Here is a 9,588-nt window from a genome sequence, read left to right on the forward strand (position 1 = left end):
CAGTGTTTGGGGTCCGGGGGCTTGTGCATGCACGTGAAGGATGAGCATACGGGAGAAAGGGGCGCCCAGTATGGAATATATGCTTAGTTTTTGCATGGGATGATGGGTGCCATCATACCAGCACTAATGCACCGGATCCCATCAGAACTCCGAAGTTAAAAGTGCTTGGGCGAGAGTAGTACTAAGATGGGTGACCTCTTGGGAAGTCCTCGTGTTGCACCCCCAAACTTTTTTGCAACGTGCATTTTTTAATTATTTAATTTTTTTTTCACCATGGCGTGAACGTTTTCGAGGCGGGGGTCAGTGTTTGGGGTCCGGGGGCTTGTGCATGCACGTGAAGGATGAGCATACGGGAGAAAGGGGCGCCCAGTATGGAATATATGCTTAGTTTTTGCATGGGATGACGGGTACGATCATACCAGCACTAATGCACCAGATCCCATCAGAACTCCGAAGTCAAACATGCTTGGGCGAGAGTAGTACTAAGATGGGTGACCTCTTGGGAAGTCCTCGCGTTGCACCCCCAAACTTTTTTGCAACGTGCATTTTTTAATTATTTAATTTTTTTTTCACCATGGCGTGCACGTTTTCGAGGCGGGCCCAAACTTTTTTGCAACGTGCATTTTTTAATTATTTAATTTTTTTTTTCACCATGGCGTGCACGTTTTCGAGGCGGGGGTCAGTGTTTGGGGTCCGGGGGCTTGTGCATGCACGTGAAGGATGAGCATACGGGAGAAAGGGGCGCCCAGTATGGAATATATGCTTAGTTTTTGCATGGGATGACGGGTGCCATCATACCAGCACTAATGCACCGGATCCCATCAGAACTCCGAAGTTAAACGTGCTTGGGCGAGAGTAGTACTAAGATGTGTGACCTCTTGGGAAGTCCTCGTGTTGCACCCCCAAACTTTTTTGCAACGTGCATTTTTTAATTATTTAATTTTTTTTTTCACCATGGCGTGCACGTTTACGAGGCGGGGGTCAGTGTTTGGGGTCCGGGGGCTTGTGCATGCACGTGAAGGATGAGCATACGGGAGAAAGGGGCGCCCAGTATGGAATATATGCTTAGTTTTTGCATGGGATGACGGTTGCGATCATACTAGCACTAATGCACCGGATCCCATCAGAACTCCGAAGTTAAACGTGCTTGGGCGAGAGTAGTACTAAGATGGGTGACCTCTTGGGAAGTCCTCGTGTTGCACCCCCAAACTTTTTTGCAACGTGCATTTTTTAATTATTTAATTTTTTTTTCACCATGGCGTGCACGTTTTCGAGGCGGGCCCAAACTTTTTTGCAACGTGCATTTTTTAATTATTTAATTTTTTTTTTCACCATGGCGTGCACGTTTTCGAGGCGGGGGCCAGTGTTTGGGGTCCGGGGGCTTGTGCATGCACGTGAAGGATGAGCATACGGGAGAAAGGGGCGCCCAGTATGGAATATATGCTTAGTTTTTGCATGGGATGACGGGTGCGATCATACCAGCACTAATGCACCGGATCCCATCAGAACTCCGAAGTTAAACGTACTTGGGCGAGAGTAGTACTAAGATGGGTGACCTCTTGGGAAGTCCTCGTGTTGCACCCCCAAACTTTTTTGCAACGTGCATTTTTTAATTATTTAATTTTTTTTTTCACCATGGCGTGCACGTTTTCGAGGCGGGGGTCAGTGTTTGGGGTCCGGGGGCTTGTGCATGCACGTGAAGGATGAGCATACGGGAGAAAGGGGCGCCCAGTATGGAATATATGCTTAGTTTTTGCATGGGATGACGGGTGCGATCATACCAGCACTAATGCACCGGATCCCATCAGAACTCCGAAGTCAAACGTGCTTGGGCGAGAGTAGTACTAAGATGGGTGACCTCTTGGGAAGTCCTCGCGTTGCACCCCCAAACTTTTTTGCAACGTGCATTTTTTAATTATTTAATTTTTTTTCACCATGGCGTGCACGTTTTCGAAGCGGGGGTCAGTGTTTGGGGTCCGGGGGCTTGTGCATGCACGTGAAGGATGAGCATACGGGAGAAAGGGGCGCCCAGTATGGAATATATGCTTAGTTTTTGCATGGGATGACGGGTGCCATCATACCAGCACTAATGCACCGGATCCCATCAGAACTCCGAAGTTAAACGTGCTTGGGCGAGAGTAGTACTAAGATGTGTGACCTCTTGGGAAGTCCTCGTGTTGCACCCCCAAACTTTTTTGCAACGTGCATTTTTTAATTATTTAATTTTTTTTTTCACCATGGCGTGCACGTTTACGAGGCGGGGGTCAGTGTTTGGGGTCCGGGGGCTTGTGCATGCACGTGAAGGATGAGCATACGGGAGAAAGGGGCGCCCAGTATGGAATATATGCTTAGTTTTTGCATGGGATGACGGGTGCGATCATACCAGCACTAATGCACCGGATCCCATCAGAACTCCGAAGTTAAACGTACTTGGGCGAGAGTAGTACTAAGATGGGTGACCTCTTGGGAAGTCCTCGTGTTGCACCCCCAAACTTTTTTGCAACGTGCATTTTTTAATTATTTAATTTTTTTTTTTCACCATGGCGTGCACGTTTTCGAGGCGGGGGTCAGTGTTTGGGGTCCGGGGGCTTGTGCATGCACGTGAAGGATGAGCATACGGGAGAAAGGGGCGCCCAGTATGGAATATATGCTTAGTTTTTGCATGGGATGATGGGTGCCATCATACCAGCACTAATGCACCGGATCCCATCAGAACTCCGAAGTTAAAAGTGCTTGGGCGAGAGTAGTACTAAGATGGGTGACCTCTTGGGAAGTCCTCGTGTTGCACCCCCAAACTTTTTTGCAACGTGCATTTTTTAATTATTTAATTTTTTTTTTCACCATGGCGTGAACGTTTTCGAGGCGGGGGTCAGTGTTTGGGGTCCGGGGGCTTGTGCATGCACGTGAAGGATGAGCATACGGGAGAAAGGGGCGCCCAGTATGGAATATATGCTTAGTTTTTGCATGGGATGACGGGTACGATCATACCAGCACTAATGCACCAGATCCCATCAGAACTCCGAAGTCAAACATGCTTGGGCGAGAGTAGTACTAAGATGGGTGACCTCTTGGGAAGTCCTCGCGTTGCACCCCCAAACTTTTTTGCAACGTGCATTTTTTAATTATTTAATTTTTTTTTCACCATGGCGTGCACGTTTTCGAGGCGGGCCCAAACTTTTTTGCAACGTGCATTTTTTAATTATTTAATTTTTTTTTTCACCATGGCGTGCACGTTTTCGAGGCGGGGGTCAGTGTTTGGGGTCCGGGGGCTTGTGCATGCACGTGAAGGATGAGCATACGGGAGAAAGGGGCGCCCAGTATGGAATATATGCTTAGTTTTTGCATGGGATGACGGGTGCCATCATACCAGCACTAATGCACCGGATCCCATCAGAACTCCGAAGTTAAACGTGCTTGGGCGAGAGTAGTACTAAGATGTGTGACCTCTTGGGAAGTCCTCGTGTTGCACCCCCAAACTTTTTTGCAACGTGCATTTTTTAATTATTTAATTTTTTTTTCACCATGGCGTGCACGTTTTCGAGGCGGGCCCAAACTTTTTTGCAACGTGCATTTTTTAATTATTTAATTTTTTTTTTCACCATGGCGTGCACGTTTTCGAGGCGGGGGCCAGTGTTTGGGGTCCGGGGGCTTGTGCATGCACGTGAAGGATGAGCATACGGGAGAAAGGGGCGCCCAGTATGGAATATATGCTTAGTTTTTGCATGGGATGACGGGTGCGATCATACCAGCACTAATGCACCGGATCCCATCAGAACTCCGAAGTTAAACGTACTTGGGCGAGAGTAGTACTAAGATGGGTGACCTCTTGGGAAGTCCTCGTGTTGCACCCCCAAACTTTTTTGCAACGTGCATTTTTTAATTATTTAATTTTTTTTTTCACCATGGCGTGCACGTTTTCGAGGCGGGGGTCAGTGTTTGGGGTCCGGGGGCTTGTGCATGCACGTGAAGGATGAGCATACGGGAGAAAGGGGCGCCCAGTATGGAATATATGCTTAGTTTTTGCATGGGATGACGGGTGCGATCATACCAGCACTAATGCACCGGATCCCATCAGAACTCCGAAGTCAAACGTGCTTGGGCGAGAGTAGTACTAAGATGGGTGACCTCTTGGGAAGTCCTCGCGTTGCACCCCCAAACTTTTTTGCAACGTGCATTTTTTAATTATTTAATTTTTTTTCACCATGGCGTGCACGTTTTCGAAGCGGGGGTCAGTGTTTGGGGTCCGGGGGCTTGTGCATGCACGTGAAGGATGAGCATACGGGAGAAAGGGGCGCCCAGTATGGAATATATGCTTAGTTTTTGCATGGGATGACGGGTGCCATCATACCAGCACTAATGCACCGGATCCCATCAGAACTCCGAAGTTAAACGTGCTTGGGCGAGAGTAGTACTAAGATGTGTGACCTCTTGGGAAGTCCTCGTGTTGCACCCCCAAACTTTTTTGCAACGTGCATTTTTTAATTATTTAATTTTTTTTTTCACCATGGCGTGCACGTTTACGAGGCGGGGGTCAGTGTTTGGGGTCCGGGGGCTTGTGCATGCACGTGAAGGATGAGCATACGGGAGAAAGGGGCGCCCAGTATGGAATATATGCTTAGTTTTTGCATGGGATGACGGGTGCGATCATACCAGCACTAATGCACCGGATCCCATCAGAACTCCGAAGTTAAACGTACTTGGGCGAGAGTAGTACTAAGATGGGTGACCTCTTGGGAAGTCCTCGTGTTGCACCCCCAAACTTTTTTGCAACGTGCATTTTTTAATTATTTAATTTTTTTTTTTCACCATGGCGTGCACGTTTTCGAGGCGGGGGTCAGTGTTTGGGGTCCGGGGGCTTGTGCATGCACGTGAAGGATGAGCATACGGGAGAAAGGGGCGCCCAGTATGGAATATATGCTTAGTTTTTGCATGGGATGATGGGTGCCATCATACCAGCACTAATGCACCGGATCCCATCAGAACTCCGAAGTTAAAAGTGCTTGGGCGAGAGTAGTACTAAGATGGGTGACCTCTTGGGAAGTCCTCGTGTTGCACCCCCAAACTTTTTTGCAACGTGCATTTTTTAATTATTTAATTTTTTTTTTCACCATGGCGTGAACGTTTTCGAGGCGGGGGTCAGTGTTTGGGGTCCGGGGGCTTGTGCATGCACGTGAAGGATGAGCATACGGGAGAAAGGGGCGCCCAGTATGGAATATATGCTTAGTTTTTGCATGGGATGACGGGTACGATCATACCAGCACTAATGCACCAGATCCCATCAGAACTCCGAAGTCAAACATGCTTGGGCGAGAGTAGTACTAAGATGGGTGACCTCTTGGGAAGTCCTCGCGTTGCACCCCCAAACTTTTTTGCAACGTGCATTTTTTAATTATTTAATTTTTTTTTCACCATGGCGTGCACGTTTTCGAGGCGGGCCCAAACTTTTTTGCAACGTGCATTTTTTAATTATTTAATTTTTTTTTTCACCATGGCGTGCACGTTTTCGAGGCGGGGGTCAGTGTTTGGGGTCCGGGGGCTTGTGCATGCACGTGAAGGATGAGCATACGGGAGAAAGGGGCGCCCAGTATGGAATATATGCTTAGTTTTTGCATGGGATGACGGGTGCCATCATACCAGCACTAATGCACCGGATCCCATCAGAACTCCGAAGTTAAACGTGCTTGGGCGAGAGTAGTACTAAGATGTGTGACCTCTTGGGAAGTCCTCGTGTTGCACCCCCAAACTTTTTTGCAACGTGCATTTTTTAATTATTTAATTTTTTTTTTCACCATGGCGTGCACGTTTACGAGGCGGGGGTCAGTGTTTGGGGCCCGGGGGCTTGTGCATGCACGTGAAGGATGAGCATACGGGAGAAAGGGGCGCCCAGTATGGAATATATGCTTAGTTTTTGCATGGGATGACGGTTGCGATCATACCAGCACTAATGCACCGGATCCCATCAGAACTCCGAAGTTAAACGTGCTTGGGTGAGAGTAGTACTAAGATGGGTGACCTCTTGGGAAGTCCTCGTGTTGCACCCCCAAACTTATTTGCAACGTGCATTTTTTAATTATTTAATTTTTTTTTCACCATGGCGTGCACGTTTTCGAGGCGGGCCCAAACTTTTTTGCAACGTGCATTTTTTAATTATTTAATTTTTTTTTTCACCATGGCGTGCACGTTTTCGAGGCGGGGGCCAGTGTTTGGGGTCCGGGGGCTTGTGCATGCACGTGAAGGATGAGCATACGGGAGAAAGGGGCGCCCAGTATGGAATATATGCTTAGTTTTTGCATGGGATGACGGGTGCGATCATACCAGCACTAATGCACCGGATCCCATCAGAACTCCGAAGTCAAACATGCTTGGGCGAGAGTAGTACTAAGATGGGTGACCTCTTGGGAAGTCCTCGCGTTGCACCCCCAAACTTTTTTGCAACGTGCATTTTTTAATTATTTAATTTTTTTTTCACCATGGCGTGCACGTTTTCGAGGCGGGCCCAAACTTTTTTGCAACGTGCATTTTTTAATTATTTAATTTTTTTTTTCACCATGGCGTGCACGTTTTCGAGGCGGGGGTCAGTGTTTGGGGTCCGGGGGCTTGTGCATGCACGTGAAGGATGAGCATACGGGAGAAAGGGGCGCCCAGTATGGAATATATGCTTAGTTTTTGCATGGGATGACGGGTGCGATCATACCAGCACTAATGCACCGGATCCCATCAGAACTCCGAAGTTAAACGTACTTGGGCGAGAGTAGTACTAAGATGGGTGACCTCTTGGGAAGTCCTCGTGTTGCACCCCCAAACTTTTTTGCAACGTGCATTTTTTAATTATTTAATTTTTTTTTTCACCATGGCGTGCACGTTTTCGAGGCGGGGGTCAGTGTTTGGGGTCCGGGGGCTTGTGCATGCACGTGAAGGATGAGCATACGGGAGAAAGGGGCGCCCAGTATGGAATATATGCTTAGTTTTTGCATGGGATGATGGGTGCCATCATACCAGCACTAATGCACCGGATCCCATCAGAACTCCGAAGTTAAAAGTGCTTGGGCGAGAGTAGTACTAAGATGGGTGACCTCTTGGGAAGTCCTCGTGTTGCACCCCCAAACTTTTTTGCAACGTGCATTTTTTAATTATTTAATTTTTTTTTCACCATGGCGTGAACGTTTTCGAGGCGGGGGTCAGTGTTTGGGGTCCGGGGGCTTGTGCATGCACGTGAAGGATGAGCATACGGGAGAAAGGGGCGCCCAGTATGGAATATATGCTTAGTTTTTGCATGGGATGACGGGTGCGATCATACCAGCACTAATGCACCAGATCCCATCAGAACTCCGAAGTCAAACATGCTTGGGCGAGAGTAGTACTAAGATGGGTGACCTCTTGGGAAGTCCTCGCGTTGCACCTCCAAACTTTTTTGCAACGTGCATTTTTTAATTATTTAATTTTTTTTTCACCATGGCGTGCACGTTTTCGAGGCGGGCCCAAACTTTTTTGCAACGTGCATTTTTTAATTATTTAATTTTTTTTTTCACCATGGCGTGCACGTTTTCGAGGCGGGGGTCAGTGTTTGGGGTCCGGGGGCTTGTGCATGCACGTGAAGGATGAGCATACGGGAGAAAGGGGCGCCCAGTATGGAATATATGCTTAGTTTTTGCATGGGATGACGGGTGCCATCATACCAGCACTAATGCACCGGATCCCATCAGAACTCCGAAGTTAAACGTGCTTGGGCGAGAGTAGTACTAAGATGTGTGACCTCTTGGGAAGTCCTCGTGTTGCACCCCCAAACTTTTTTGCAACGTGCATTTTTTAATTATTTAATTTTTTTTTTCACCATGGCGTGCACGTTTACGAGGCGGGGGTCAGTGTTTGGGGCCCGGGGGCTTGTGCATGCACGTGAAGGATGAGCATACGGGAGAAAGGGGCGCCCAGTATGGAATATATGCTTAGTTTTTGCATGGGATGACGGTTGCGATCATACCAGCACTAATGCACCGGATCCCATCAGAACTCCGAAGTTAAACGTGCTTGGGTGAGAGTAGTACTAAGATGGGTGACCTCTTGGGAAGTCCTCGTGTTGCACCCCCAAACTTTTTTGCAACGTGCATTTTTTAATTATTTAATTTTTTTTTCACCATGGCGTGCACGTTTTCGAGGCGGGCCCAAACTTTTTTGCAAAGTGCATTTTTTAATTATTTAATTTTTTTTTTTCACCATGGCGTGCACGTTTTCGAGGCGGGGGCCAGTGTTTGGGGTCCGGGGGCTTGTGCATGCACGTGAAGGATGAGCATACGGGAGAAAGGGGCGCCCAGTTTGGAATATATGCTTAGTTTTTGCATGGGATGACGGGTGCGATCATACCAGCACTAATGCACCGGATCCCATCAGAACTCCGAAGTCAAACATGCTTGGGCGAGAGTAGTACTAAGATGGGTGACCTCTTGGGAAGTCCTCGCGTTGCACCCCCAAACTTTTTTGCAACGTGCATTTTTTAATTATTTAATTTTTTTTTCACCATGGCGTGCACGTTTTCGAGGCGGGCCCAAACTTTTTTGCAACGTGCATTTTTTAATTATTTAATTTTTTTTTTCACCATGGCGTGCACGTTTTCGAGGCGGGGGTCAGTGTTTGGGGTCCGGGGGCTTGTGCATGCACGTGAAGGATGAGCATACGGGAGAAAGGGGCGCCCAGTATGGAATATATGCTTAGTTTTTGCATGGGATGACGGGTGCCATCATACCAGCACTAATGCACCGGATCCCATCAGAACTCCGAAGTTAAACGTGCTTGGGCGAGAGTAGTACTAAGATGTGTGACCTCTTGGGAAGTCCTCGTGTTGCACCCCCAAACTTTTTTGCAACGTGCATTTTTTAATTATTTAATTTTTTTTTTCACCATGGCGTGCACGTTTACGAGGCGGGGGTCAGTGTTTGGGGTCCGGGGGCTTGTGCATGCACGTGAAGGATGAGCATACGGGAGAAAGGGGCGCCCAGTATGGAATATATGCTTAGTTTTTGCATGGGATGACGGTTGCGATCATACTAGCACTAATGCACCGGATCCCATCAGATCTCCGAAGTTAAACGTGCTTGGGCGAGAGTAGTTCTAAGATGGGTGACCTCTTGGGAAGTCCTCGTGTTGCACCCCCAAACTTTTTTGCAACGTGCATTTTTTAATTATTTAATTTTTTTTTCACCATGGCGTGCACGTTTTCGAGGCGGGCCCAAACTTTTTTGCAACGTGCATTTTTTAATTATTTAATGTTTTTTTTTTCACCATGGCGTGCAAGTTTTCGAGGCGGGGGCCAGTGTTTGGGGTCCGGGGGCTTGTGCATGCACGTGAAGGATGAGCATACGGGAGAAAGGGGCGCCCAGTATGGAATATATGCTTAGTTTTTGCATGGGATGACGGGTGCGATCATACCAGCACTAATGCACCGGATCCCATCAGAACTCCGAAGTTAAACGTACTTGGGCGAGAGTAGTACTAAGATGGGTGACCTCTTGGGAAGTCCTCGTGTTGCACCCCCAAACTTTTTTGCAACGTGCATTTTTTAATTATTTAATTTTTTTTTTCACCATGGCGTGCACG

The 9,588-nt window shown here is 47.7% G+C and overlaps 29 non-coding genes across 29 annotated transcripts; all 29 read left to right on the top strand.

Moving 5' to 3' along the window:
• The first annotated feature begins 104 nt into the window (after positions 1–104).
• On the top strand, positions 105–223 carry LOC136213582 (5S ribosomal RNA). Its single transcript, XR_010680684.1, has one exon. It is a non-coding gene; the product is annotated as a 5S ribosomal RNA (ribosomal RNA).
• Positions 224–405: 182 nt separating this feature from the next.
• Positions 406–524, top strand: LOC136215719 (5S ribosomal RNA). Its single transcript, XR_010682751.1, has one exon. It is a non-coding gene; the product is annotated as a 5S ribosomal RNA (ribosomal RNA).
• A 260-nt stretch (positions 525–784) lies between these two features.
• On the top strand, positions 785–903 carry LOC136215387 (5S ribosomal RNA). The gene has a single exon (XR_010682429.1). It is a non-coding gene; the product is annotated as a 5S ribosomal RNA (ribosomal RNA).
• A 183-nt stretch (positions 904–1,086) lies between these two features.
• On the top strand, positions 1,087–1,205 carry LOC136214108 (5S ribosomal RNA). The gene has a single exon (XR_010681205.1). It is a non-coding gene; the product is annotated as a 5S ribosomal RNA (ribosomal RNA).
• Positions 1,206–1,465: 260 nt separating this feature from the next.
• Positions 1,466–1,584, top strand: LOC136213432 (5S ribosomal RNA). The gene has a single exon (XR_010680544.1). It is a non-coding gene; the product is annotated as a 5S ribosomal RNA (ribosomal RNA).
• A 183-nt stretch (positions 1,585–1,767) lies between these two features.
• Positions 1,768–1,886, top strand: LOC136213760 (5S ribosomal RNA). Its single transcript, XR_010680865.1, has one exon. It is a non-coding gene; the product is annotated as a 5S ribosomal RNA (ribosomal RNA).
• Positions 1,887–2,067: 181 nt separating this feature from the next.
• LOC136215388 (5S ribosomal RNA) lies at positions 2,068–2,186 on the top strand. Its single transcript, XR_010682430.1, has one exon. It is a non-coding gene; the product is annotated as a 5S ribosomal RNA (ribosomal RNA).
• Positions 2,187–2,369: 183 nt separating this feature from the next.
• LOC136213433 (5S ribosomal RNA) lies at positions 2,370–2,488 on the top strand. The gene has a single exon (XR_010680545.1). It is a non-coding gene; the product is annotated as a 5S ribosomal RNA (ribosomal RNA).
• A 184-nt stretch (positions 2,489–2,672) lies between these two features.
• Positions 2,673–2,791, top strand: LOC136213583 (5S ribosomal RNA). Its single transcript, XR_010680685.1, has one exon. It is a non-coding gene; the product is annotated as a 5S ribosomal RNA (ribosomal RNA).
• Positions 2,792–2,974: 183 nt separating this feature from the next.
• LOC136215720 (5S ribosomal RNA) lies at positions 2,975–3,093 on the top strand. The gene has a single exon (XR_010682752.1). It is a non-coding gene; the product is annotated as a 5S ribosomal RNA (ribosomal RNA).
• Positions 3,094–3,353: 260 nt separating this feature from the next.
• LOC136215389 (5S ribosomal RNA) lies at positions 3,354–3,472 on the top strand. The gene has a single exon (XR_010682432.1). It is a non-coding gene; the product is annotated as a 5S ribosomal RNA (ribosomal RNA).
• A 260-nt stretch (positions 3,473–3,732) lies between these two features.
• On the top strand, positions 3,733–3,851 carry LOC136213434 (5S ribosomal RNA). Its single transcript, XR_010680546.1, has one exon. It is a non-coding gene; the product is annotated as a 5S ribosomal RNA (ribosomal RNA).
• A 183-nt stretch (positions 3,852–4,034) lies between these two features.
• On the top strand, positions 4,035–4,153 carry LOC136213762 (5S ribosomal RNA). The gene has a single exon (XR_010680867.1). It is a non-coding gene; the product is annotated as a 5S ribosomal RNA (ribosomal RNA).
• Positions 4,154–4,334: 181 nt separating this feature from the next.
• Positions 4,335–4,453, top strand: LOC136215390 (5S ribosomal RNA). Its single transcript, XR_010682433.1, has one exon. It is a non-coding gene; the product is annotated as a 5S ribosomal RNA (ribosomal RNA).
• A 183-nt stretch (positions 4,454–4,636) lies between these two features.
• On the top strand, positions 4,637–4,755 carry LOC136213435 (5S ribosomal RNA). Its single transcript, XR_010680547.1, has one exon. It is a non-coding gene; the product is annotated as a 5S ribosomal RNA (ribosomal RNA).
• A 184-nt stretch (positions 4,756–4,939) lies between these two features.
• On the top strand, positions 4,940–5,058 carry LOC136213584 (5S ribosomal RNA). The gene has a single exon (XR_010680686.1). It is a non-coding gene; the product is annotated as a 5S ribosomal RNA (ribosomal RNA).
• A 183-nt stretch (positions 5,059–5,241) lies between these two features.
• Positions 5,242–5,360, top strand: LOC136215721 (5S ribosomal RNA). The gene has a single exon (XR_010682753.1). It is a non-coding gene; the product is annotated as a 5S ribosomal RNA (ribosomal RNA).
• Positions 5,361–5,620: 260 nt separating this feature from the next.
• Positions 5,621–5,739, top strand: LOC136215391 (5S ribosomal RNA). The gene has a single exon (XR_010682434.1). It is a non-coding gene; the product is annotated as a 5S ribosomal RNA (ribosomal RNA).
• A 183-nt stretch (positions 5,740–5,922) lies between these two features.
• Positions 5,923–6,041, top strand: LOC136214401 (5S ribosomal RNA). The gene has a single exon (XR_010681487.1). It is a non-coding gene; the product is annotated as a 5S ribosomal RNA (ribosomal RNA).
• Positions 6,042–6,301: 260 nt separating this feature from the next.
• On the top strand, positions 6,302–6,420 carry LOC136214933 (5S ribosomal RNA). The gene has a single exon (XR_010681995.1). It is a non-coding gene; the product is annotated as a 5S ribosomal RNA (ribosomal RNA).
• A 260-nt stretch (positions 6,421–6,680) lies between these two features.
• Positions 6,681–6,799, top strand: LOC136213436 (5S ribosomal RNA). Its single transcript, XR_010680548.1, has one exon. It is a non-coding gene; the product is annotated as a 5S ribosomal RNA (ribosomal RNA).
• Positions 6,800–6,982: 183 nt separating this feature from the next.
• Positions 6,983–7,101, top strand: LOC136213586 (5S ribosomal RNA). Its single transcript, XR_010680688.1, has one exon. It is a non-coding gene; the product is annotated as a 5S ribosomal RNA (ribosomal RNA).
• Positions 7,102–7,283: 182 nt separating this feature from the next.
• LOC136215613 (5S ribosomal RNA) lies at positions 7,284–7,402 on the top strand. The gene has a single exon (XR_010682649.1). It is a non-coding gene; the product is annotated as a 5S ribosomal RNA (ribosomal RNA).
• Positions 7,403–7,662: 260 nt separating this feature from the next.
• LOC136215392 (5S ribosomal RNA) lies at positions 7,663–7,781 on the top strand. Its single transcript, XR_010682435.1, has one exon. It is a non-coding gene; the product is annotated as a 5S ribosomal RNA (ribosomal RNA).
• A 183-nt stretch (positions 7,782–7,964) lies between these two features.
• LOC136214402 (5S ribosomal RNA) lies at positions 7,965–8,083 on the top strand. Its single transcript, XR_010681488.1, has one exon. It is a non-coding gene; the product is annotated as a 5S ribosomal RNA (ribosomal RNA).
• Positions 8,084–8,344: 261 nt separating this feature from the next.
• Positions 8,345–8,463, top strand: LOC136214934 (5S ribosomal RNA). Its single transcript, XR_010681996.1, has one exon. It is a non-coding gene; the product is annotated as a 5S ribosomal RNA (ribosomal RNA).
• A 260-nt stretch (positions 8,464–8,723) lies between these two features.
• LOC136215393 (5S ribosomal RNA) lies at positions 8,724–8,842 on the top strand. The gene has a single exon (XR_010682436.1). It is a non-coding gene; the product is annotated as a 5S ribosomal RNA (ribosomal RNA).
• A 183-nt stretch (positions 8,843–9,025) lies between these two features.
• On the top strand, positions 9,026–9,144 carry LOC136215439 (5S ribosomal RNA). Its single transcript, XR_010682480.1, has one exon. It is a non-coding gene; the product is annotated as a 5S ribosomal RNA (ribosomal RNA).
• A 262-nt stretch (positions 9,145–9,406) lies between these two features.
• On the top strand, positions 9,407–9,525 carry LOC136213437 (5S ribosomal RNA). The gene has a single exon (XR_010680549.1). It is a non-coding gene; the product is annotated as a 5S ribosomal RNA (ribosomal RNA).
• Positions 9,526–9,588: the final 63 nt, after the last annotated feature.

The sequence above is a fragment of the Euphorbia lathyris genome, chromosome 1, assembly GCF_963576675.1.
Source record: "Euphorbia lathyris chromosome 1, ddEupLath1.1, whole genome shotgun sequence".
In the NCBI taxonomy this organism is placed as follows: domain Eukaryota; kingdom Viridiplantae; phylum Streptophyta; class Magnoliopsida; order Malpighiales; family Euphorbiaceae; genus Euphorbia; species Euphorbia lathyris.